The sequence below is a fragment of the Myotis lucifugus genome, unplaced genomic scaffold (genome assembly GCF_000147115.1).
Source record: "Myotis lucifugus unplaced genomic scaffold, Myoluc2.0 scaffold_0, whole genome shotgun sequence".
Lineage (NCBI taxonomy): Eukaryota > Metazoa > Chordata > Mammalia > Chiroptera > Vespertilionidae > Myotis > Myotis lucifugus.
In genome coordinates this window covers 22,060,091-22,087,299 of record NW_005871048.1, presented here as the reverse complement: position 1 = coordinate 22,087,299, position 27,209 = coordinate 22,060,091, and the positions used below count along the sequence as shown (strand labels likewise).

At 36.3% G+C, this 27,209-nt stretch overlaps 1 pseudogene; it reads right to left on the bottom strand.

Annotated features, from left to right (window-relative positions):
- Positions 1–17,012: 17,012 nt before the first annotated feature.
- LOC102439684 overlaps positions 17,013–27,209 on the bottom strand; it is a 62,934-nt pseudogene continuing 52,737 nt past the window's right edge.

The window sequence follows — 27,209 nt, the reverse complement described above, 5'->3', positions numbered from 1 at the left end:
GTGAAGCAATGATCTTCATTTCTGTTACTTTGGGTTGTGCTGATTGAAGATTAAAATGGTAGAGGAAGGTTTTATTTGGTACACTTAAAGGTTGGCTAAAATTATCTTTGAGGTATAGCAAAAGCAAATTCTAACGGCCATGGTCATGATCTAGGGCTATTTTGATTACCTAGTCCTGAAACGCTAGTTTTGGAAGATGCCAGTCATTCATCTATGACCTAAATATTCACCGAGTTCAGTTTTATTTGACCTGATCGGTGGTAATTTTTTAAACTGATCATTTACAATTAAGAACATCTCATTTAAAACCTCCAAAATGTCCAGTTTTTCTTGACAAACTTTCATGTTCCAGGTGGTTAATAAAGATTACAACCATTAGACAGGGTATTAGCTCTCTTCACTTCCACAGTCTGCATCTACTAATATTCCTATTGGTTCCCTCTACTAAGACTAGCTCCTGTTGGCACACATTATCTTTCTTGCATGAATTTTTTTTTTTTCATAATAGAAGAGTATAGTTTCTGTATTACTTTCCCAGGGCTGCTGTAACAAAGTACTACAAACTGGGTGGCTTAATAGAAAAATGTATTGCCTCACAATTCTGGACACTAGAAGTCCAGAATCAAGGAAATTAGAAGGGCCAGGTTCCCTCTAAAACCTGTAGAGGAATCCTTCCTTGCCTCTTCTAGCTTCTGGTGGGTGGCTGACAATTTTTGGCATCCCTTAGTTTGCAGCTGCAGATCTCCCAATCTCTCTGCCTTTGTTCTTCTATGATATTTTCCTTAGGTAACACTGTTCTCACATTGTCATCATCTTATAAGGACACTAGTCATAATAGATGTAGCGGCCCAGCCTACCCCAGCATGACTTTTCCTTAAAGAATTACACCTGAAATTAGCCCATTTGTAAATAAGGTCATAATCTGTGGTACTTTAGGTAGATGTCAGCATATCTTCTTTTTTTGTGGGGGGAGAGGCACATACTTCAACCCATAAGAGTCTACCCTTTGGCCTCCCCAAATCCATTTCTTTCCCATTGCAAAATACATGCACCCTGTCCCAATAACCACCAAAGTTTTCACTCTTTCCTGCATGGACTCTAAACCTTAAATAAATATTGTCTAAATCAGGTGGGTGAGTCAAATTTTATGTTCCATCCTGAGGCAAAATTCCACTCTATCTGTAAACCTTTGAAGCCAGAAAACAAATTACCGGCATACCGTAAAGGGGGAAATTGGAAGGAAAAAAAAGAGGTCACTGGTTTAAAGCAAGTTGGCAACATAGGATGTCAATTTCAATGAGGTTTTAAGGCTTAGGAATAATTGTCTGTGGCTGGATGAGCTCCTCACTAGGCCTGCAGAGGTGGCCCCGCCTCTCTGTATCTGGGCAGCAGCTCATCTTCAGGAAACTAGAGGTCCTAACAGCCCAGGCCTCTGCATTGGTGACGGCCTTGGTCTCATCCTTTCTACATTTCATCCATCTCTGTTTCTTTCGGTCCAGGATGGCAGTGTTCCTTCTGATATAACATTTCAAACATTTTTGTCAGCCTCCTGTGTAACATTCCTGGGAGTCCAAGCCATCAGACAAGAGGGATTTCCACAGAACTTTCCTAGATAACCACATCTCTATCCCTTGCTTCTGCTGAGATGTTTGATTGGACCTATAAAGCACATACCTAATCTCTTTAGGAAACTGTTGCTCGCCACACTCTGCACTGTTTCCGGAGCACACTGTTTGAATAGGCTGAGCATTTTCCAAATCATCATGTGCTGGTTTATTTTTGTTTAGCAGTTCCTTCTTCAATTTATCTCTTTTTTTCTTGCACTTTACTATTTTTCAGCAAGGAAAAAAAAACACAAACCAAAACAAAACAAAAAAACAGGATGTGCCTTCAAAACTTTGCTTGGAAATCCTCTCAGCTAAATACCCAAGTTTATTGCTTACAAGTTCTCTGCCACTTTAGAACAAGGATCACTTTTCCACCGTTTTCCTAGAACACGTTCTTCTACTCCATCTGATCCTGTAACAGAATCACCTTTACCATCTATATTTCTGGAACAGTCTCTTCAAGGAACCCTAGGCTTTTTCTATCATGCACCTAAAAATTCTTCTAGCCCAGTGATGGCGAACCTATGACACGCGTGTCAGAGGTGACACGCGAACTCATTTTTTTGGTTGATTTTTCTTTGTTAAATGGCATTTAAATATATAAAATAAATATCAAAAATATAAGTCTTTGTTTTACTATGGTTGCAAATATCAAAAAATTTCTATATGTGACACGGCACCAGAGTTAAGTTAGGGTTTTTCAAAATGCTGACACGCCGAGCTCAAAAGGTTCGCCATCACTGTTCTAGCCTTTACCCATATCTCATTTCCAAAGCCACTTCTACATGTTAAGTATTTGTTACAGCAGGACTCCGCTTTCTAGGACCAAAATCTTTATTAGAGTTTTCAGGAGTGCCATAACAAAGTAACACAAACTGGGGTGGCTTAAAACCACAAAAATGTATTGTCTTGCAATTCTGGAGGTTAGAAGTTTGAAATCAAGGTATTGGATTAGGGGGTCCACCCTACCCCATTACAAATGCATCTTAACTAATTTTATCAACAATGATCATATTTCAAAATAAGGTCCCATTCTGAGGTACTGAGTGTTAGGGCTTTCCTTTGGGTGGTGGCACAATTCGACTGATAACACTTTCTATTCCCATATTTTTATCGAAAGTGAGAAAAACAAAGGACTGAGTGAGCTGCGTGATTTTCCTTGAATCCTGACCACTTCTCACATAGGTCTTTTTTGCCTTATAGCTCTAAAAATATCATCAAACTTTCATGTATAATTTCTAGTGTTTTTGTTTGTTTTTAACCATCATTGCATTTAGGTTTAGAAGTAGTGGGAGCTTATATGTGTTCTCTTGTATGTGTCCTATTTTTCTCAGAGAAATGATAAGAATGTCATTAGCTAAAAGTTAGGATGAAAAGAAACTGTTAGTGTTTTGAGAGAAAAAAATAAGACATACTTGGCTAGGAAAAGAGGCAAAGGAAACAGTGGGTTTGCTGGGCTACACTAATGGAAAATTCGACATTGATGTATTTAACAAATATTTATTGTGCTCTTTCTATATTCTAAGTGTTCCTCTGGGCACTTGTTCTTCAGCAAACCATATTTCTGATCTTATAAATTTTAAATGAGACCAACAGTAATTTTCACCAGCAAAGTCTGTTGAGAAGATTCATTCACAAATAGAGAGAACATGGAATTAACTAGAGTTGAGATTTTGCCAGATATTGACATGAGATGAAAAGGGTAGAGGAATTGTGAGTAAATGGGGAAAAGTGATTTTAATAATTAACTGTGGAGTTTTAGCTAGTAAGGAGGAAAGTGAAGACTCCAGCTTTGTGTGAGAGAGTAAGAACTGGCAGTATTTATGAAAGGTGGATCCTGATGGAAATAAAGTGATTGCTCAGTTGAGGGCATTAAAAGGACAAGGCTAGATAGAATAAAAATGGAAAATATGAGTACATATAGATAAAAAGTTATCACTTTAAATCCATTAAGACATTTTCCCCAAGTTGCTTTAATGTTTTAAAAATATATCCCATTACAGAAAATTGAACAGATACATGCAAAAAAAAAAAAAAAAAGAAACTAGACCCACCAACTTACACCATACACAAGAATAAACACAAAATGTTTTAAAGCTTAAAGGTAAATCACAAAAACCATAAAATACCAGAATAAAGCATGGGCAGTAAAATATCAGGCATTCCTTGTAGCAATATTTTTGCAGATATATCTCCTAGGGCAAGGGAAACAAAGGATAAAATGGGACTACATCAAACTAAAAAGCTTCTGCACAGCAAAACTAACCATCAACAAAATGAAAAGGGAATACACTGAATGGGAGAACATATTTGCCAATGATACATCTGGTGAGGGGTTAATTTCCAAAATATACACAGAACTTATACAACTCAACATCAGAGAGACAAATGGTCCAATTAAAAAATGGCAAAAGATCCAAATAGACACTTTTCCAAGAGGACATACAGAGAGCCAATAGACAAATGATAAAATGTTCAATGTCACTAATCATCAGAGAGATGCAAATTAAATCCACAATGAGATATCACCTCATGCCTGTCAGAATGGCTATCACCAATAAACCAACAAACAAGTGCTGGGGAGGATGTGGAGAACAGGGAACCCTACTATACTGTTGGTGGGAATGCAGACTGCTGCAGACACTGTGGAAAACAGTATGGAATTTCCTTAAAAAATTAAAAATGGAACTGCTTTTGGCCCTTTGCTTCCACTTCTGGGAATATATTATAAGAATCCCCAAATGCTAATTCAAAAGACTATACGTACCCCTATGTTCATAGAGCGTTATTTACAATAGCCAAGATCTGGAAACAACTCAAGGCCTATCAGTAGATGAGTGCATAAAAAAAGCAGTATTGCATTTACACAATGGAACACTATTGGACCACGGATGCACCTGGAAATTATTACGCTAAGTGAAATAAGCCAGTCAGAGAAAGACACTAAATGACCTCACTTATATGTGGAAGCTAATGAACAAAATAAACTAACAAACAAAACAGAAACAGAGACATGAACAAATTAAACAGACTGACAGCTGTCAGAGGGGAGGAAGGTTGGAGGGCTGGATGAAAAGTGAAGGGATTAAGAAAAAAAAGAGTTATACATACACATACATATACATATACATATACATATACATATACATATACATAATTTATATATCCATTATATATATACATGTCCATTATACATATACATATCTATATTTGTATCTATATATAGATATGTATGTATAAATGACACATAGACACAGAAAACAGTGTGTTGCTATCCAGAAGGTAAGGGGGTGGGATAAGTAGAGGTGAGCAAAGGGGGGATAAATGGTGACAGAAAGATACTTCACTTTAGGCAATGGGTGCACAATGCAGTGTGCAGATAATATTTTGTTGAGTTGTACACTTGAAACATGTATGGTTTTGTGAACCAATTGTTATCATTGTAATTAGATAGCTATTAATAATAGGAAGAAAATAAAGGGAGGTTAAACATTACAAGTAAAGTTATCTGGGCAGTTTCATCAGGAAGCTGCAACTTTACACTCCCCAGGGAACCACTGGTCCATTCCCTGCAAATCACACGGGGGAAGGAAGATGGGCTCATGTGCAGTGAAGGTGGGGTGAGTTCTGGAAGGTGCTTGCCTGTCATTCTAACCTGGGAACACAGGTCATTGGCTAGAGAGGTTGAGCCATGGCAAGTGCTCCAAATCTTTGAATGTTAAAATCTGCAGACAAAGGAATTCTCTCTCTCTCTCTTGGTCCTCCTCCTTCACTCCTGCTTCTTTGAACTCGCCCCTGTACCCTCCACATCCATGTGGCCTTAGAAGTCGCATGGCTCATGGCAAGCAACTGTTCCTGGGAACACAAGTGAAGCCAGATGGACTGTGCTTCACTATGAATGTAGGCTCTGGGCAGTGGCTTTAATCCCAGCTCTGCTGAAGACAAAATGGGACTTTTTCCTGGATGGGACATAGGGAGATGAGGCCTTGGAAAGTCAAGGGTTTAATTTCACAGAAATAAAACTTTCCATGATACTTCATCCTCCTGTGGGGGCCTTAGGAAATTCTTATTCCAGAGGCGCCTCAAGAAGCCCACTTCCAACCAGAAGGGTCATGGAGTATACCCCACCAATAACATAATGTCACCCCAATAGATTCAAAAATAATAAATAAATAAAACATATCCCATTACCGATGGAAACGAAGCATTTAATATTAAAAATATATATATAACCTCATAATAGAAGTTCCTACTAAAATTTATGATTCCAATGAATAAAAATCTGTTGTGCTTATGTTTATCAAGCAAAATGTCATAAGGTAAAAATATGTCTTCATGTAATTCTGCCATAAATAAAGGTGCTCTATAGTATAATTAATTTTTTGTGTTAGTAGTAGTAGCAATATTGGTGTTATTTCTACGCAGTGGGGCAGGAAGGCTAATGATATCCAATTTTATTCATGCTTATTTTTAATTAAAAGACAGAGTAGGCGATCTTCCTAAATGTACTGCCTCAGATTTGTAAAAACCTCAAGACAGGAACATGCTCTGTGGCACTTTATCCCATTAATTGATCATTTCTCTAACAGCAGAAAATGTTTAATTATCCTCAAACTTGATCTCCCATTTCTGCTACATAGAACATTGTACTCAGAGCTGGATAAAGAATTAGCCATCTAAACAATCTATTTGCATCAGCTCTGCTTCTTAATCTAATGTGTAATTTAACTCTCCTGCAATCTCTCTCTTAAAATACTATTGACTTTCTCAAGGGGCTGGTGATAGCAGGAGAAAGTCCCAGTACCCAACACATGAATCAAGTGCTCAAGAGTTATTGGTATTCCAGTAGTTCCTCCAACCTCTGAGCTGATGAAAATCATTCTGTCAGGGCCTGTTACCTTTCTTTACTGATTTTTAACTTGCATATTGATTTTCAAATTAAGATAGGCAGAAACTAGGTTAATTCAGTGATAGCTTCAACATATCAGGATACTTCATTTTGCAAATGACATTATTTAGATATATAACTATAAATATTTGAAGAGGATAGATACAAAAAATAGCTGTTCTTATCTTAATATCTTTCTTTTTAAAATCTGGAGCACAACTGAATTTTAGGATGAATCAGCATCATTTGACTCTGCTTATAACTTTATAACTCTCAGTGATGAAATTAAATCTTGGAAATTAAAATATATTTCCTATATTTATTTTCATAAAAAGCTAAAACTAATTTGTTCATCCTAGCAACATTTCATTTTTGTCTCTAAAAATATCAAACCATTTAGACTCTTACGTTTCCTGGGTGCTTTTCTATTTAGGTACCTCATTGAAAGAAAATGACAAAAGCACATACCACAATGGACATTTAGAATAATGCATAGCAACAAGTTAAGTTTGAATCAGCATCTTAATGATCCTATTAGTGGTATATAAAGTATGCAAGAAACATTTATACCAGCGGTTCTCAACCTATGAGTCGCGACCCCTTTGGGGGTCGAACGACCCTTTCTCAGGGGTTGCCTAAATACATCCTGCATATTAGATATTTACATTACGATTCATAACAGTAGCAAAATTAGTTATGAAGTAGCAACGAAAATAATTTTATGGTTGGGGGTCACCACAACACGAGGAACTGTATTAAAGGGTCGCAGCATTAGGAAGGTTGAGAACCACTGATTTATTCAATTCAGGACAGAGTATGATGGGCCTGGTGTTTATCTGAAGGGCTTCTTATGAAGATTGCTAAGAAGGTTTTCTTTTTTTTTAAAATATATTTTATCGACTTTTTACAGAGAGGAAGGGAGAGAGATAGAGAGTTAGAAACATTCACGAGAGAGAAACATCGATCAGCCGCCTCCTGCACACCCGCCACGGGGGATGTGCCCACAACCAAGGCACATGCCCTTGACCGGAATTGAACCCAGGACTCTTCAGTCCACAGGCCGATGCTCTAGCCACCGAGCCAAACTGGTCAGGGCAGAAGGTTTTCTTAAATGAAAATTAATATGATAATATCAATATGAGAACTCCATTTGCCTTTGACTGACAGTCATGATACCTACCTAACCAACAGAGAAAATTTTATTTGGGTGTGGCATATGTAATTATAAAAATAGGCATCTAGTTTTTAAATCATAATTTGGTAGAATAATACAATAATATACAAAATCTCTAAGGATTAATTCAGCTAGAATATGTTATAACTCTAAGAAGAAGAATAGAAATCATCCTCAAATCTATATTCCACAAAATACATTTCTTAAATTTGATAAAGATATTTCTTAAATTTATCATGGACAAATAAAAGTATGATCATGAGCAAAATGAAGAACCTATTCTAATAAAAAACAAAAATATTATGCAAATGAAAATAATCCATCCATCTTGCCAATAAGTGTGTACTTAAAACCTTTATTACAGAAAATAGCCATTAATTCATTTGAGCACTGTAAAGTACTGTATTAGTATCTTCACTGCCATCTAAGCACTGGGAATACAGAGCTGTATTATGCATTCCAGGAACCCACAGCCCTGAGGGGGATGGACAAGCAAGGAGGACATTATAATTCATAAGTAGCTTAGCTATATTGTGCATGGGGTGTTGTCATACCACAAAGGTTGATTACCACACTCAGTCTGAGAGAGAAATGGATCCTAAGAGTTTATATTATAATTGAGTCAAGTCAGAAAAATAAAAATAATATCTAGAATGGAAAGGAAACATTCTTTTAACAGAGAAACACACATATTATATTTGTTCAAATTTTATATATTCTTGTAATAGATAATTAAGGTCAGGAATTTTGTCACTTTTATTTTTATGTCTTTGACTTTGTAAAATTCTTACACACAGGTGGTGTTCCATCAATATTATTAAATAAATTAAATGTCAAATAAATAAATCCATGCAACTAGTCACTGAGTGTGCAAATATGAAAAAACAGTATTTACTTAATAAAATATACATTGAATGAAAATGTAAATTAGCAAAGAAGAGATTAAAAACAGGAAAAATTAAGCAATAAAGAAGAATACTATGTTAAATAAAATTATTAGAAGTGATGTTGATGCATGAGAAAAATAGGAGTTTGGAGAAACACCAAAGACTATTTGAGTTGAAATAAAGGAGAAGTAAAATCACAATATAGAAGTAAGCTGGAGGTACTGTATGCTGTATTCCTGCTATTGATGAGAAACCTTCCATACCAGTATTGAGCAACTTGAGTGAATATGTAAAGTGATGGTGAGTCTCAGATGCAAGATAGATGAGTGTCATTAACATATAAGAAAATTTATTAGAAAGCTGAAGTGTATAATGAGTTACCCTCCCAGAAAGCAGAAACATAAGGTATTCATCTATCTACAGCTTAGGATAAATGCTGCAATTAATGAAACAAGAGAGAAAAAAATAATTAACTCCTCAGCTTCCATTTTATTTCTGACAATTCTGTCCAGAAGAATACTCATAAGGCTGCAAAGAACATAAAAAATGGTATTTGGGGAATCTTGAGTCCAAATCAGAAAGCCTTAAGAAAGAGACATATGGATTAAACACATTGATAGGCAATTTACATTCCCACAAGATTATTATCATTTAGACCAGTGGTCGCCAAACTCATTAGTCAACAGAGCCAAATATCAACAGTACTATGATTGAAATTTCTTTTGAGAGCTAAATTTTTTAAACTTAAACTATATAGGTAGGTACATTGTTATTAACTTAATTAGAGTACTCCTAAGGCTTAGGAAGAGCCACACTCAAGGGGCCAAAGAGCCACATATGGCTCGCGAGCCGCAGTTTGCCGACCACGGATCTAGACAAAAGATGTCTAAACTGAGGTCAGGGAACTAAGATACTAATAGGGAGTGAGGGAGCTAAAGGAAGACTGGAGATGAAGAAAAATAACCCTGATTAAAATAGAGTACAACCTCCAAAACATAAAGTTTAAAATTTCTAGTATTCTCAAGGAGAATTCTGTAATAAATAATTTAAAGTAGTCTCTTTGGAAAGGGTTGCAAATATGAAGGGAAGCCAACTTGGTTTTATCTGGAGGTGGTCATAGAAAACTAATGTATTGTTTTTATTCCTTCACCCATTCACTTCTCTGCTCAGCAATGTTTACTGATGGCTTTCCATGTTCTGGCAAGAGTAAGAATTTAGAGTTCTCAAAAAACAAAATTGTGGTTCATGTGAAGTACCACCTTTGGGATCAAGCAATCAACTGTAAGCATGCAGTCTTTCTAGTCTTGGAGGTGGGAGGGGACATAGTTAAAAAATAAGTCTTAAGAATGCCTAGGTATTTCAAAAGGGCCACTGTTACATTGAAAAAATTTTAAACCCTCTTCCTCTTCATATTAAAGACATTTGAGGTGACTGTTTGAGATTTATCCTAAAGAGTAGAAAGAAGTCTTCAAAAGGAGCATGACAACTCTTCAAATAGATAGAGGGCTAGCATGTGAAAAAGAGAGTAAAACAGGATGTAGGAACCAATGGGCAAAAAGTTTATTTGGTTAATTTAGAATTGAGTACCGTAAATAATCATTAATTAATCAATGAAGAAGCTGGAGACTACATATTGATAATTTTTGGTGACAGAATGATGGGTTAATTCAAATGATCCTTCATGTTACATTTAAGCCTAAAATTATAATATTTTGTTAAAATTTACACAGTCCTTTATTAGTTTCATCTTTAAAAATTATTTAAAGAGAACATTAACAGACAGTAGAATAATTTAAAAATGTTTAATAGAAAATTAATTCAGATTTGTTGAAACAACATATTTAAGAGACCAAATAATAATTTATAATTTTCAAAATGGCTTATTTTGAGAACAAAGACTCATTCATAGTTCCTATATGACAATGGGGTCAAATAATATAAAGAATATTCTGCAAGGACAAACTAATAGACTCCTGATAATTTTTAAGTACTAGATAGGCTTCAGAGGGAAGTTGTAAAACTTTCATCTCAGGCTATATTTTATAATAATACAGTATCTAATACATGTTTTAGAGAGTCACCCCACTATCCATGTTTCAGATAACATATAATATGATATCTACATGGGTTCTCCTTCTATTCCTATGGAATTTTAAAATTTCCTCTTATTATAATCATTTCAGCCCCTTACAACTACTGGAATAGCTTCTACATTGTAAGTAATATTTTGCAGAATTTAATTTTATGATGTTAATTGATGCCTTTTTTTGGTTATTTTCTGCTAAGTAAAAATCACTACTAACTTTCATCCTTTCCACATTACTTGTGCTAGATTATTTCGAGAAATTAAATATCTATATGTATTCATTTTAAATATTTTCTAATATAAAGTTTATGCTACTGAGTCCTATTATTAAATACTAGGAATAATATCTTTAAGAATATGAGGTAATATTTTATTACAAAATATAAAATCATAACTGAAATATATCTCTTACTAAATCAGGTTGAAATCATTTAGAAATATTATTTTTAACTATAAAATAGATTTGGAAATTTTTCATTTTATTACATGCCCTATTTACTATACCATTTTTTTCTGGTTTATTTTCATCTACACTAATAAAAGAGAAACATGCAAATTGACCGTACCTCTGCTTCACCCGCAAGCCACACCCACAAAAGCCAATCAGGAGTGGATATGCAAATTAAACCAACTAAGATGGCGGTGGCCACGGAGCTGGAGTGGACAGGAGGCTTGGGTTGCCCCTGGTGATGGAGAAAAGCAAGCTTCCCGCCTGTCCTGGCCAGCCCCTGCACTCTGCTCAGGGGCTACAAAGTTTCCAATTATAGAAGATAAATAAATCCCCAGATACCCTGCTTCCCAGCCTGAGGCCCGTGCCCAGCCTGAAAACGGCCAAGAGCCCCTTACCCAGGCTGGCCAGGCACCCCAGCAGGACACCCCACCCTGAAGGGGCTGTGGGCAACCTGAAAACAGCCCTCAGCCCCTCACCCAGGCTGGCCACCCCCCCATGGGGTGAGGGTACCTGCTGGGGGGCTTGGCGAGCCTGCAAAAGGCCCTCAGCCCCTCACCAGGCTGACCAGGCACCCCAGTGGGGACCCCCACCCTGAAGGGGGTGTGGCAAGCCTGAAAACGGCCCTCAGCTTCTCACCCAGGCTGGCCAGACACCCCAGCAGGACCCCCACCCTGATCCTGGACACCCTTCAGGACAAACCAGCTGGCCCCCACCAGAGCACCAGTCCTCTATCCTATATAATAAAAGGGTAATATGCAAATTGACCCTAACAGCAGAAAGACTGGGAATGACTGGTCACTATGACACACACTGACCACCAGGGGGCAGATGCTCAATGCAGGAGCTGCCCCCTGGTGGTCAGTGCGCTCCCACAGGGGAGCTCTGCTCAGCCACAAGCCAGGCTGATGGCTGCCTGCACAGCAGTGGTGGCGGGAGCCTCTCCTGCCTCCTCAGCAGCGCTAAGGATGTCTGACTGCAGCTTAGGCCTACTCTCTGCTGGCAAGTGGACATCCCCCAAGGGCTCCCGGGCTCCCAGAGGGATGTCTGACTGCCAGCTTAGGTCTGGTCCCCTCAGGGAGCAGGCCTAAGCCAGCAGGTGGACATCCTCCAAGGGGTCCCAGACTGTGAGAGGGCACAGGCCGGGCTGAGGGACCCCTTCAAATGGACAAATTTTTGTGCATCAGGCCTCTAGTCTACACTGATAAAAGAGAAAAATGGTAATTGGCGTACGACCTCTACCCTTCCCATTGGCTAATCAGCGTATCCTTATGCAAATTAACTGTCAGCCAAGATGGTGGCCGGCAGCCAGGCAGCTGGAAGTGAACATGAGGCTTGCTTGCTCCAGGGACTGCAGACTCCAACGTTCCCCGCCTGACTTGCCGGCCTCTGAGCTGGCAGTTTGAAACATTCTAACAAATATAGCCGGCTGGGATCTCAGAGCTGAAGTTATACATTGTTTCGATTATAGAACGGCAAACAAACCAGCAGCTGAAGCCTCAGAGCTAGAGCCAGAGCTAAAGCTGGCCCAGAAGAAAAAAAAAAAAAGAAAAAAAGGAGTGGTTGGGAGCTCCAGTCAAAACCGCCAGCCTGAAAGCAGCCCTCAGCCCCTCACCCAGACTGGCCAGGCACCCCACCCTTAAGGGTGTGTGACCAGCTGCAAACAGCCATCATCTCCTCATCCAGGCTGGCCAGGCACCCCAGTGGGGACCCCCACCCTGATCCAGGACACCCTTCAGGGCAAACCAGCAGGCCCCCAGGCTTCAATGCTATATAGTAAAAGGGTAATATGCCTCCCAGCACCGGGATCAGCGGAGCCTCGAGCCTCCTGGCACCAGATCAGCATGACAGGGTGCAGCGCCCAAACCCCCTGATCGCCCTGCTGCTCTGTGTGTGACAGGGTGTGGCATCCCAACCCCCTGATTGGCCCTGCTCTGTGAGTGACAGGGGGTAGTGCCCCAACCCCCTGATTGGCCCTGCTCTGTGCATCACAGGGGGTGGCTCTGCAACCTCCCCATTGACCCTGCCTTGAGTGTGATAGGGGGTGGTGCCCCAACCCCCCAATTAGCCCTACCCTGAGCGTGACTGAGGGTGGCATCACAACCTGCCAATCCGCCCTGCTCTGTGCATGACAGGGGGCGGCGCCCCAACTCCCCAATCAGCCCTGCTCTGAGCCCGACCAGGGGCTGCACCTAGGGATTGGGCCTGCCCTCTGCCACCCAGGAGCAGGCCTAAGCCAGCAGGTCGTTATCTCCCGAGGGGTCCTAGACTGCGAGAGGGCACAGGCCGGGCTGAGGGAGCCCCCCTTCCTCCCCGAGTGCACAAATTTTTGTGCACCGGGCCTCTAGTAAAATATAATAGAGGAAAGCTGTCTCTCATCTAGTACTTATAGCCATTGTAGTCTAGTGCTCTCAATTTCATGATATTTTTTCAATATGAAAGAAAGGGATATAGTTAATTCAACAAATATTAACTGAGCTCCTAATATGGATCAAAAATTGTTTAGGAAAAGTGAAAAATTCTTCCAGTACATTTCAGCTTTTAAGTAAATACATTAAAAATGGCATAAAGCTCTTGCCCTCAATAAATACACCCTGAAAAATGTGACAAAAGAACGTACATAAATAATAATAGCACAATGATATAAATACAAATAGAAGTATCTATAACATTGCACTGAAATAAAAATAAGAATTTATTCTCATGAGCCTGGGAGGAAGGTCAAATAAATTGAAGGTAATGTGGGATCAAAGAGTACAAGAATTTTTCAAATGGGTCAAGGTTTTAGTTAATGTGATTGGCAGAAACCATTCATTTTTATAACAGATACATGTGGACATGGTTTCATAAACTTTAAAAGAAACTTCAAAAGGGTAATTTTAAAAACTAGGTTTTATGTGCAGTGTTCACTGAACCATTAAATTACATAGTCTCCTATGTTCCATGACTTAGTTTGTCATAATTATAATTTGAAGAAATTTCTCAAAACCCATAGATTATTATTATAGTACTAGCAATGATAGCCCCAAAGAGAAAATTGTAGCTGAAAGCTAGCAGATGATTCAGGGGTTATATTGGTTAATAAAATATGTCAACTTTTGATATTGAAAAAGATATGACAATAAATGATATCAAATGGGCCTATGAACTCTTAGCTTAGCTTTCACCTTTTAATATTTTACCATTGTACACATTATACCCCAAAATTGGCATGCCTAAAATCAAGGCCCATTATTAATTCATTTAACTATGAATACACAGGAAGCACCAGTCAAAATTCTTCATAGCAGTCTGTGATTAAATTCAACCTCAATAATTAGAGGACTCCCATTTTTACCACTGAAGGTTTTTTCAGGTATTGCCATCTCCATAGTAAGTTAAAAAAGAAGTTAGTGAACTACAATTACCAATCTAAAAATATCCTTAGAGTTGAATATCTATTTCAGAAAAAAAGTAAAAGACATAAGAAAGGGAGGTCACAGAGTAAAGAAGGAAATGTAAGGAAAGAAAAGAAAAGGAAAAATTAGAATCCTATAAGTAAAAAAGGATTTAATTTTGAAAAGAATGCAAAATAATAAACTAATTAACCATTTAATATTTTGCTCAATGTGTACAAATTAGGTGACATAAAAGCAAATACATTCATCTATGAAATTATTTTTAGTCAAATGTAATGGATATTTTTTCAAATAATACTCCTGGAGGCCAACTACATAAGGAAGTAACGGCTATAGTGAACCAACCATAAACTTACATTGGTTAAAATTCATTTGCCCACATCCTTTTAGAGACTTGAAAAAAAGGAAGCTAACCACAGACAGGAACAAACTATATGCTACAAAAGCATTCAATAAAAATAAAAAATTATGATTTCTGAGAAAAGTGTTTTCACATTAATTATAACTTTTGACAAATATTGATTTACTCAGAACATTAACATGCAATTTTTAAAAATTATAATGCACTTGAAAATAAAAATGATACAAATGTTTTCCATTGCAGAAGAGAAATCCAACTGCCATCTGTATTAAATACTCTTATTTTTTAGATATTTCTGAAAGTAGTACAAAGTTTAATAGGAAGTATTCATTTTTAATCTCCTGTTTATGTCATAAAATGAAGCAGAATATCATAAAAATGCAGGTAAGTTTTTCAATTTTTATGTATTTAAAAATATTATAATATATCACATTATATTATATAATACCTTAACTTTTAAGTTAATTTTGAAATTCAGTTTTTAGTTAGATTGAACTATTAGTTGAAAGTGAGCAATTAACATTTATCTTTGTGAAGGTTTTTATAATACTGACCTTCACCCATTTTATCTTTATTTGAAGACTTTGGTCACCTTGGGAACATTTCAAAGGCTCTGAAAAATCTAATAAAGCTCCTTGTCTCTGCTGCAGGCCTTGTTCACCTTACTTGAACTCCATCTACTTGAGCATGAGAAATAGGATTTTACATTTAATATATAAGAGAAAATGAGGGAGAAATACTTTAAAGTAAAAATTACTCCTTCTTTGATTAGTTTTGTACTGTACCCAAATGAAATGGAACAGATTATCTTGTCATTCATGAAGCTATGGATAGCTTCCTAAATTACCTAGAAATATGACTTACAATACTCAGTTTGCATAAATCTCTTGGTTGTCAATGCCCTTTGAATTTTAGCTGACTATTATAATCATATTTTGAAAATATGACTTTAACAACTCAAATAAAAAATCAAAAGTCTGTCTTAAGAAGGCTGCATGACATCAGAACATTCATTTTCGAATCATGCCAAGTAGGAAACAATCCTAGTACTTCCAGTAACAGACACATCTTTTTGAACAGTGACTTCAGTTTTCTAAGTCTTAGTTTTTCATCTGTAAAGTGGGGATGACATTTACCTAGCAATAGTTTTTTAAAGCTAAATAAGATAATAAATGAAAAGCACCATAATGTCCAACCCATTAAATATAAAATTTAAAAAACCCTCGAAACATGGTATTCACCTTCAATCCTAGCAGCTAAAATGTAAGTTATGTTCGTTACACATAATTTTGAATTAGAAATTTAAGGAGAAGTATGTATGTTTTGACTTTAGCAAGCCAACCACATATAATATTTTGAAGAGAGAGAGAAAAAAGCTAACATCTTGATGTAAAAACTCCTACGAATCAGCAAATCTAAGAATCAGATGATATCTAATTGACTGACTTTATACTTAGTCTCCTCCTGAAGTTCATTGTTAGATTTCCTAATTTTAAAAGTTAAATTTATAAGGACCTCTAAAATATACTTTGCTTAAAAAAATGAGTCTGATGGAAAATGAAGTAGTAGAAAAAATTATAAATAGAGATGAAAGAAGATAAAATTCAGACTCAAATTAATATTAATCATAATTCACTTCTGGAAAGTTTTTTCCTAAAAAAAATTCACTTAGATAAATAGCAACTTGTTTTGGTGTAAAAAATAGTGTATATTGCTTATTTCAAATATTTGAAATTCTATTCCCTTTTGAAATAAAACTATGGAACACTCATATAACTTATACCATATTATTAAGCATAACAGAAATTGGGTTAAACAGCATTTAAAAAGCAATACTAGTAAACGTTATTGGAAGTGTTAAATATTTTTTTAAAAGTTGATATTAATTCATAAACTGCAATTGTTAGATGCATGTGACTTAAATATTAAAATCTCTTATTTTAATATAGTATTCTACCATTACAAACCCAGATTTTCTGCTGGCTTCACAAACCAGAGAAGTAGCTAGGATGTGCCAGAGTCAAAAGATAAATATCATCATACACATTTATATATTTAATATTAAAATTTAATATTACACATATTATACACATACATATGTGTATAATAAGCTATATCATATGCATATGTGTATGTATATTACTAATAGTGCAGGTGTGTTTTCTAATGTTGATAAATTTTTACAAATATTTCCCTTTTATAGAGTCCCGATTGAGCTGCCAGATGCTGAAAATCTTTTTTCTGGGTTAAAAGCTTGTTTCACCAAACCTTTCCTATTAAATGCTAAATTTTTGCTGAAAGTTGGAAGAATTTGGTTTGGAGGAGCTGTAGCATCTAATCTTGTGTCACAGGTGGTCACTCACTTCATTAAATGCAGGCAATATATCACCCAGCATCTGCCTTGTTTACACCTTTTATCAGCAAAGTAACAAGTCTAGAGTTATCATGGTCAGTGTAAAATTGTACCATTTCATTATTCCTTTTCCAGAACAGCTTTGCTGGAGGTACAACTGAGATCTGGCATTCTACTTTGGCTTCACTGAGTCTCCCTCAAACACATTTTTGCTTTCTCGTTTGCAGATAAACACTGGTGTTCTATGTTCTTTGGCAAGGATGTGCAGCTGCACAGTAAAGGTGGCTTCTCCTGCTGTGTTGATGGCAGTATATACGTAATTCCCAGCTTCTGAAGATCTGACCACTTCAAAAACGAGTGAATGAAAACCCTTCTAAGGCAATATCACTTTGTGAAAATCATCTGATTAAACTGGTCTTCCAGTTAGATAGCAGGGCACATCAGAGCTGGCCGTCCACCACTTTGATGTCCATTCTGCAAAATCTTTTTTCTTCAATGGACGTGTTCACTGCTATTTGAAACAAATGTGGTGGGTAAAATTTTTCCTGGATCAACTCTACTCTGCTCATCCACATCTCCTCTGAGAATGATCTACTTCTGGGGACAGTAACTTGCAGTCGTGCATGTTCTGAGTTGTGCTGTGCCAAATCTTGTGTCCCGCTGTCTCAGGAACTTGACACCGCGATCCACGAGATGTTAGCTGTTGATTTCCATGATGAAGAAGGTTCTCCTCACATTTCAGCTTTCTCTCCAAATCTTAATCTTGAATCAAAACTTACTTGTTTGGGATTCTATATTTTATGACCAGGAGTCCTTGGTATGAGTCTAGATTTTGCAGTTTGGTATGGCTTATCATTTACTGGTGACTGGAAGTTGAAACCTTGTAAAGACTTTTGCTGCTACTGACATCATGCTGTGATGACAATATATACTTTTTAAGTGAATTCAAATGCAGGTAACAATTAAGTGTAGTTAATCATGGAAGGCATTTTCAAGGCAATGAATCTTAGGCAGGGAAGACTTTGATATAGAGAATATATATCAAAGTATGAAGTGATTTTGAAAAGAATACTACAGATGTGATAAACAAAATACTACATGAAAACACCACATGAAAAATACATAATAATCTGTTTTCACAAGAGATTCTCGGGGAATCAACTTTGGGGGGGTGGGGCAGAAAGGATACACTTAAATTTTTTTGGAGGTTAGCTCTGGTGGGGTGGCTCAGTTGGTTGGAGCTTTTTCCCCTATACCAAAATGGTCCTGGGTTTGATCCCTGGTCAGGGAAAATATGGGAGGCAACCAATAAATATTTTCTCTCACATTCATGTTTCCCTAGGACACTTTATTACCAAGAGAATTAACTCACCAACCAAATTTGTTTCCCAGTGTTCTATAGTAGATTGAAAAACTAGCCATAATCCTTCAGTCTTCCTTATGTACATGCCCTTTCAATGTGGCTTTGAATTTCTTTCCATCAAGGAGTGACATTTTCCATTTTTTTTAATATGAGCTGGCTATGTGACTTGGTTGGCCAATAGAATGTAGTATAAGGGACAGCACGCCAATGCTGGGCCTAGGACTCAGGACTTCAGAGTCATTTCAACTCTGCCCAACTGTCACTAAACTGTTCCAGCCTGCCTGCTGAAGAGAGAGAGATGATGGAGAGCAGAGACATTCTTCTAGCTGCAATCATTACACATAACCACTTCCTGGCTGGCTATACTGTCAAGCTCAGACACACGAGTGAGCCCCATAGAGAGAAGAAAACCTGCCCAGTAAAGATAGATCAATTTCCAAAACACAGAATGAGTTAAGTAAATGGTTGTTATTTTAAACTACTAAGATATGAAGTGGTTTGTTATGCAGCAAAAGCTAACTGGTACATATGGTCAATATTCACCTGACAGGGGAATAAGGTTACCTTAGTTTATCACACAAGTAATCTAAATGCATTCCTACCCTATATAAAATAGGTTTAATTGACAGTTTACTCAATTATAAAATAAACTTCTTTTTTACCAAAATGTATTAATAAAGTTCAATATTTCAGTCTTGCTTCTTTAAGGGCTAACTTAAAATAAATATGCATTGTGATTTTGATCTCCATTGAGTTTTGAATTCTGCTCTTGATCTATGAACACCAGATGGCTTTGACTGTCTAATTCACCTTTGGAATAATCATTATAAAACTGGCTTCTGGTTTTAAATCATTTTACATTAGAATACTACACAATTGTCTAAAATGTCAGAGAGAAGAAAGGAATTTTTGTGCATAGAACATTCTATATATTTTAGATAGGCTTAGTGTAATTCCAAATTGAGAAGCTTTCTAACATTTCACATGGTTGCCTTTCTATGCACAGATTATGTATCTCTGTGTGTATGTATGCATCAAATAATTAATGGTCATATAAAGCAAACTGCCTTTCCTATTGTCCAATGTTAATTAAAACCAAATGTCCCTTGCATAATGCAGCTAATGTATTTTAATTAGTCTGTCTTGTGCAGATGTGAAAAAAGGGAACATGCAATTATTAAGGGGGAAAAAGTACACATTGTACCAATAATTGTCCACAATGTGAAATACTATTGCTTTTCCCCTGTGAGTAATTGAAGTATTTGCCAAATAATCCTCTCTAACCATTTAAATATTTAATGTAATATTTATAGAAATACAATAATGTAAATAATTCATTCACAATGATATACTTAGAATTACCTTTATATTAAATTTAACTGAAGCATGTTTATTTCCATTTACTTTCCTCTCATAGTTTTAAACAATGCAAAAACTACAAGTTTTTAATGTTTTCTACTGGCATAAATTTTAAACATAAAAAATGGGTGTCATTTTACAGACAAAGGAGCTGTGGTAGCAGTCATAATGAGCTTTAAGTGCTACTCTTTTTATTCAAATGGGAAAATCTCTTTACCTCATCTATTAAATTGGGATAAGAATAACTGCAATAGTGGTGGATAGAAAGTGGTTAAAATATTGAGATAAACTGTATAAAGTGTCCCAGTCACAGATAGTCTTTCTTACAGTGCTCAATTATTAGGAAACTAGAGGCCTGATGAACGAAATTCTTGCAAGAGTAGGCCTTCCTTCCCCCGGCTGCCGGAACCGGCTTCCTTCTGGCACCCAGGACCTGGGCTCCCCTCGCAGCCCCAGCTTCATCTGGAAGGTTGTCCAGAAGGATGTCCAGAAGGACATTCGCTCTAATTAGCATATTACCCTTTTATTATTATAGATAGAAACAGAATCCATTAAAATACATTCAAATTTTCAGGTATGAATTGTTTCTTGATCTCTCACTCTTGTTATATTTATTTATCTTTTAACTAGATTACCAGAGAACACCTTCTCGCTCTTAGAATACCGATATTGTATGATGAACATTTGAGGACCTCACTCAATCAAATGCTGATATACCTGAAAAAGAAACTCCCTAAATTAAAATAGAAGGGTTTAGAAAAGAACAACCACTGTCTCCCAGAGATTGTTCTGTGCCCAAAGGAGGAAGCTGATTTTCCCCAAGCGATGGAAAGGATAACTGAAAGGACACCAGGAAGCAGAGACCACATTTCATCCCAGTTTCAGTGGCAGTATTTTTGCAGCTCTGTTCCATAGCCCGTTTCTCAGTATTCTGAGAGTCATTGTCATCTGTGGTAGAGGCTTTCGGATTCTAACATTAGCTCCTGTGGTGTGGCATCATCCATTTTGCAGTCACTTAATTCCCCGTATTAAATGTCTTTCTTTTTTTAAAAAAAAATATATTTTATTGATTTTTTACAGAGAGGAAGGGAGAGGGATAGAGAGTTAGAAACGTTGATGAGAGAGAAACATCGATCAGCTGCCTCCTGCACCCCCTACTGGGGATGTGCCAGCAACCAAGGTACATGCCCTTGACTGGAATCGAACCTGGGACCCTTCAGTCCACAGGCTGGCGCTCTATCCACTGAGCCAAACCGATTAGGGCTAAATGTCTTTCTTATTAAAATACCTAGAGAGTTTTCTATCACTTGAGTTCAACCCTGACTGATGAAGCTTCCAAATATTTTGAGTAAAGCATTGAATTTGTCCAACAGAGTGGGATTGTAGGAGAGCAATAATGATAGATTAGTTTCAGATTATGTGGATTCTTAAATTCCTTGGTAAGGAACTAGAATTCATTCTAAAATTCATGAGCGGCCACAAGAGGCCTTAGAGCAGAGAAGTAGCATGGTCAATATGTATTTTAAAAAGATGGTTTTGCCGGTTTGGCTCAGTGGATGGAGCATCGGCCTGTGGACTGAAGGGTCCCGGGTTCGATTCCGGTCAAGGGCATGTACCTTGGTTGCGGGCACATCCCCAGTGGGAAGCGTGCAGGAGGCAGCTGATCGATGTTTCTCTCTCATCGATGTTTCTAACTCTCTATCCCTCTCCCTTCCTCTCTATAAAAAAATCAATAAAATATATATTTAAAAAATAAAATAAAAAAATAAAAATAAAAAGATGGTTTTGGAACCTGTGCCTGGAGTAAATGGAAGGATGCTAAGACAGGAAGCAAGTGGTTTGATCCGATGGGAGCTGGTGGAGCCCGCATCAATTACAGCACAGAATAGAGATGATCCTTGGAGATAATACCCCTTTCATAAACAATAGGCATAAAATTGTTTTCAGTAAAATAACCAAGGAGAACTCATATTTTTCATATTACAGCTAACAGTTGTAACTTTAACACTTAAGAGTACAGCTGGCCACATAGGTATGACAATATGTAAATGAGTAGATATGAGGTGCATATATCAAGTATAATTTATCTGATAGGAGTTCCTGGAAAATATATCCATTCTTAAAGCTTAAGTACATCAGTTGTTTTATCAAAAACAACCTGACTATTTCCCAGTAGTAAAACTAAGTGTCCAGCCTTGTATAAATACTCTCTACACAATTAGTTCTCTTACTTTCCATCATACCTACCGCCCTGAGAACAGCCAGATACTCCAAGCCAAAGGTAGGTATGTTCTGATATCACAATTATAAAGTGCAGATTTATAGCTTTTTTTATTTTTAAAAATCAGTATATAAACAGGAAACATGAATTCCTACTCAGAAACTGTAGTAGGCTTAGAGATGAATACTTGCTGGTATATTTTGAAGCACTGGAATTACCAGCTGTGGCTCGCTTTGGCCTGTATTTATTCCTTCCACTAGCACACTTCACTCACCCCTGGCCTCAGTATATCAGAGATATAAAACCTGATTGCTGTATCCACATCCCTTAAACACATCCCACTCCAAATAAGTCTAAAAATACTTTAAATAGTGCAATACATTTGACCACCACAGGATTTTCAGAACTATTATCCATATAGGCTGATAAATTATTTAGTTCAGCTCTACTTACTGAGGCAATTGCTCTGGTTAAAAATAAGTGAGAATGAATGTGGATAAAAGAATTTCACATTTGGAATCCAAACTTTATATTTGATTATGCCTCCATACTTATTATTTTAAATTAAGTTTAAATTCATTACCTGTATAACCAAAGTGGATGAAAAAAAAAACCCTCATTTAAAAATTGTATACTATAAGAATGCTAATTTATTACATTCATCAGTTATAATAAATTGTGTTTACATGTTTATTTAATTTCACTTCATATGTAAATATTATATGAATATTTATCACTACAGTGAAAAATTTTGCATTAAAATAATTACTTTTTTATTATAATGCATGAGAATTTAGCTAAATGAGTGTCTCTGTACAAAGGCACTTGATTAGGCATACATGAGTCCTTGATCATAAGAATAGTCAGGAGGTCCGGGGAAGCATGGCGATGCACAGCTGAGACCTTTGGAATACTACAGTATTGACACTGTTGGAGTTACATGACTGCTTTCTAACTGTAAGGTGAAGTCATGGGAAAGGCAGAAATGAAAAGGGCCCAGCTGGGCATCATGCTCCTGCTGACTGCAAAGTCAATTGTGGCACCTGAAGGGAGCAAAGAAGGAAAAGGGATTTCCATGTTTTAGGGAAGGGCCGTGTCAACCAGAAGCTCCAGCAAACACAGGCAAAATTAAAGTAAATATTTCTGGATTTTGTAAGGTTCAACTTCCAATTTGGTATGTTTGCACCAACTATTTATATAGCCATTGTCAAGCCCACAAGTTTAAGAATTGTTATTTGCTCACCAAAATAATTGAATAATATAATCCATATCTTCAGCCATTAAATAAAAAATTAACATAGTGTTAAATTAACACTATTGATGAGTGTGCACTTAGAGTTTGTAGAGTTAAGGTTTCTGGTAGTAGTTTTATGTTATTTTGAACTAGGATATTAGGAACATTTCACCAATCACCTCAGATGGCCCACACTTAAACACACACACACACACACACACACATCATGAAGAGAGGGATATATGAAAAAAATATCCAACTGAAATTCCAAATTATCAGCACATAGAATAAACCCACACTATGACATAGGTTCTTCTAAAGGCAGTACATAGTGTAATGAAAACCTTACTTTTCCTGTTCCTTAAACTTTGGATTTATTTTCTTCATCTGCCTCCCTAAATGGAAATCAAAGTAAAAGGGCAAGTGAGATCATCAGATGTGTATAGCCTTTGGCAAACCTTAATGATATGAAGTGGATGATACACAAAGGAAGTAGAAAATAGAAGAGAATGGAAGAAACCCATTGGCTTTAGGACAGTGATCTTACCTAAAGAGTATAACCCTATCAGTGCCTTGGACTCAAACAATTCAATTAGCAGCTTCTCCTCTATAAAGAAAGTGCTGGGAGAGGTGGGAGTAGAAAGCAGAAACACTATTCTATGCCCTTTTTTGCCCCTCTCCCCTCATATGGTATATTTCTATCCATAAGTTCATGTATGTATTAATTGATAAAATCAACTTCCCTAGAATAATGGCACACAGACTATTTGTATCCAAGTTTATAGATTTAAAATAAATCTTAATTATATTTAATTAATTAGAATATTAAATAGCACACAGACTATTTGTATCCAGGTTTATAGATTTCAAATATATCTTCTAGAATAATTTTCACACAGACTATTTATACCCAGGTTTATAAAATTAAAATACACCTTCTGACACTGTATTGTTTCTAAAGAAGAAAGAAAAAGCACACTGCAGAAAAAGGCCTTTAGTGAAGAGATACAAAATTTTAGCATTTTGCTGTCTCATTTTGAATTTCATTTCTGGACTTTAGGAATTCCAAATTATTCCTCTGATTTGCAGACAAAGCAAAGTTCAGTGAGGCAGTGTTCTTCATTAAGGAACACAAGTCAGTAATGATCTGGGCCAACTGGAGAATGAAGAAAAGCAATTTAAAGGAGCACAGCACCTGTTTTAAGAATAATCTGTTTTTCACGATATAAAATGAATAATTTAAATGGCCGTTAGCCACAATTATTTTAAGTGGGCAAAAGCAAATATAAAATTGTGCAATTTTATGAATACTAAATGCAATTTGTTTGAGAAAGAGAAATTCAGGTACTTGCCGAATTGAACTATAATATTAAGACAAAAAACTGTTTGGCTGGATGTGAACTCATTTTTAAATTGCAAAATGATCTTTTTTTCTATTTTTTAACATTTTATTATGAAGAGATTAACCAAAGAACTTATATGCATATATGCATAACCCATGAACACAGACAATAGTGTATATTGGAGGGGTGGAGGGAGTCAATAGGGGAGAAAAAGAGACATCTGTAATACTGTTAACAATAAAGAAAAAATAAAGTTATATAAATATACCAAGCATCTAGCTTCAACAATTAATAAGTCGTGGCCAATATTGCATCAACTAAATCCCCACCTAATTTCTCCAATCACCCTACCAGACTATTTTCATATATTTATATATCCTAACATTTAACCTGTAAATTTATATAATTATTTATCATAATGTTCAGTTTTCATGTCAATTCTGAGTTTTTCTTATTGGACTGAAGTAAATGAAGTGAGCCACATTTACCAACATAAATCACCATTCTGCTTGTCTTTATGAGCACAATATTGCGGCTGTTATGGTGCCTAATTGGTGAGATAAAAGGTATTAAACATATTTTAGGGTGCCTCAAGAACCTACAACCATTATTCCATATATTACTTATATGAGGGTTCACTGAATACTTGTTGAAAGAGTTCAAAGAATCTATAACTTATGACCAATTATTATCATAAAATTCATGTCCATATCACATATGTGCAAACACTCATAAAAGCTATAATAGTACCTACTATTTGAACTTTACACTGAGTATTTGAACTTAATATTAGTGCTATTGCTTATTATTAAAAATGATTTTGTAATAGTAATCACAAGAGTTCACTATCTGCAAACTGGAACAGACCTGCCTGCCTGACTGATCATAGATGGAAAGAGAACACTTTAAAAATTAAAAAAAAAACTTTAGAGCTTCTGTATTCACTAGTATAAAAGTAGCTTTTAACCAATTATACTTAAACCATAGTAACAGAACCATAGTTTTGTTTTCTTAGTGCATGACCTCTAAACACTGTGGATATAAACTACATAGATAGTCTAAGGGTGATTATCAATAGTCATTGGTCTCTTCCCCCTGAAAATTTGCCTAGAATTAATTACCAAGGCAGCATATCCTTACTGTCCTTACAGAGTGCTAATCTCTACATATGAGTGTCAAGTTGGATAAAGAAGTGGGAGGGTAATATAATTCCTTATTAAAAGAGTGCATCAATCAGTCAAGAAAAATTATAAAGGTAAAATAGAATGGTAATTTTTGTCAGGTATTTCAGTGGTATAAGCCATTTTCTCTCCTGCAAGACACTAGCAATCTAGTTTGGTAATGGACTCTGACACAAATGAACCAATTCAACAACAATGTAACACCACCCACTTTAGTTCTAAAATATAATTGTATTAAAGTCCATAATTAAAACAACTAAATCTATAGAAAATATATAATAAATATATATATAAGAATATTCATATAAGAAAGGAAAATTATAAATGGAGCCACAAATATAGTAATGCCTAAATATATTATTTCCCACTTACAATCAGAACATACTAAACTTACCATATAACATTTTCACCTAATACCCAATACTTTTTAAATATTTGAAATTATAGCTAAATTGGATAACTTACACTCTTATTAAATTTACTGGGATGATATTGGTTAATGAGACCATGTTAGTTTCAAGTATATATTTCTATGATACATGATCTGTATATTGTACTGTGTGCCCATCATCCCAAATCAAATCTTCTTCCAATGCCATAGTATTTGGCCCCTTTTGCCCTTTACTACCTACCCCTCCACCCTCTTTCCGCTGGTAACCCCAGTATGACAGTTTACATTTTGCATCTATGCTGTAGTCTGTATTTTTTTTTTTTTTTTAAAATATATTTTATTGATTTTTTATAGAGAGGAAGGGAGAGAGATAGAGAGCCAGAAACATTGATGAGAGAGAAACATCGATCAGCTGCCTCCTGCACATCTCCTACTGGGGATGTGCCCGCAACCCAGGCACATGCCCCTGACCGGAATCGAACCTGGGACCCTTCAGTCCGCAGGCCGACGCTCTATCCACTGAGCCAAACCGGTTTCGGCAGTAGTCTGTATTTTTTGTGGTACCAAATTTTGGTGTGTCCTAGGAGTTCACTTTTACATTGAAATAAAAACAGCATAGAAAATTAGTCCTATAATTCTGGGAAATGTCTCAAATACCATATGTTTAGTTTCTACCTAATACTCTAATCTAATAGACAACATTTATGTCCTGGTTTGGGATCTCTTTTAAATATGGAGATAGATGCAAGAACCAACAAATATCAGGCAAATATTTGATCATATCTGAGCAATGTTAATAAATTAAATTTACTTTATTTCACTCTCTTGTTGAGTTGTATGTATATACTTGCAAATTTGGGCATAGTGGAGGTTAGGGCTGATTTTTAAGAGACATGTACAAATGTATATAATGAT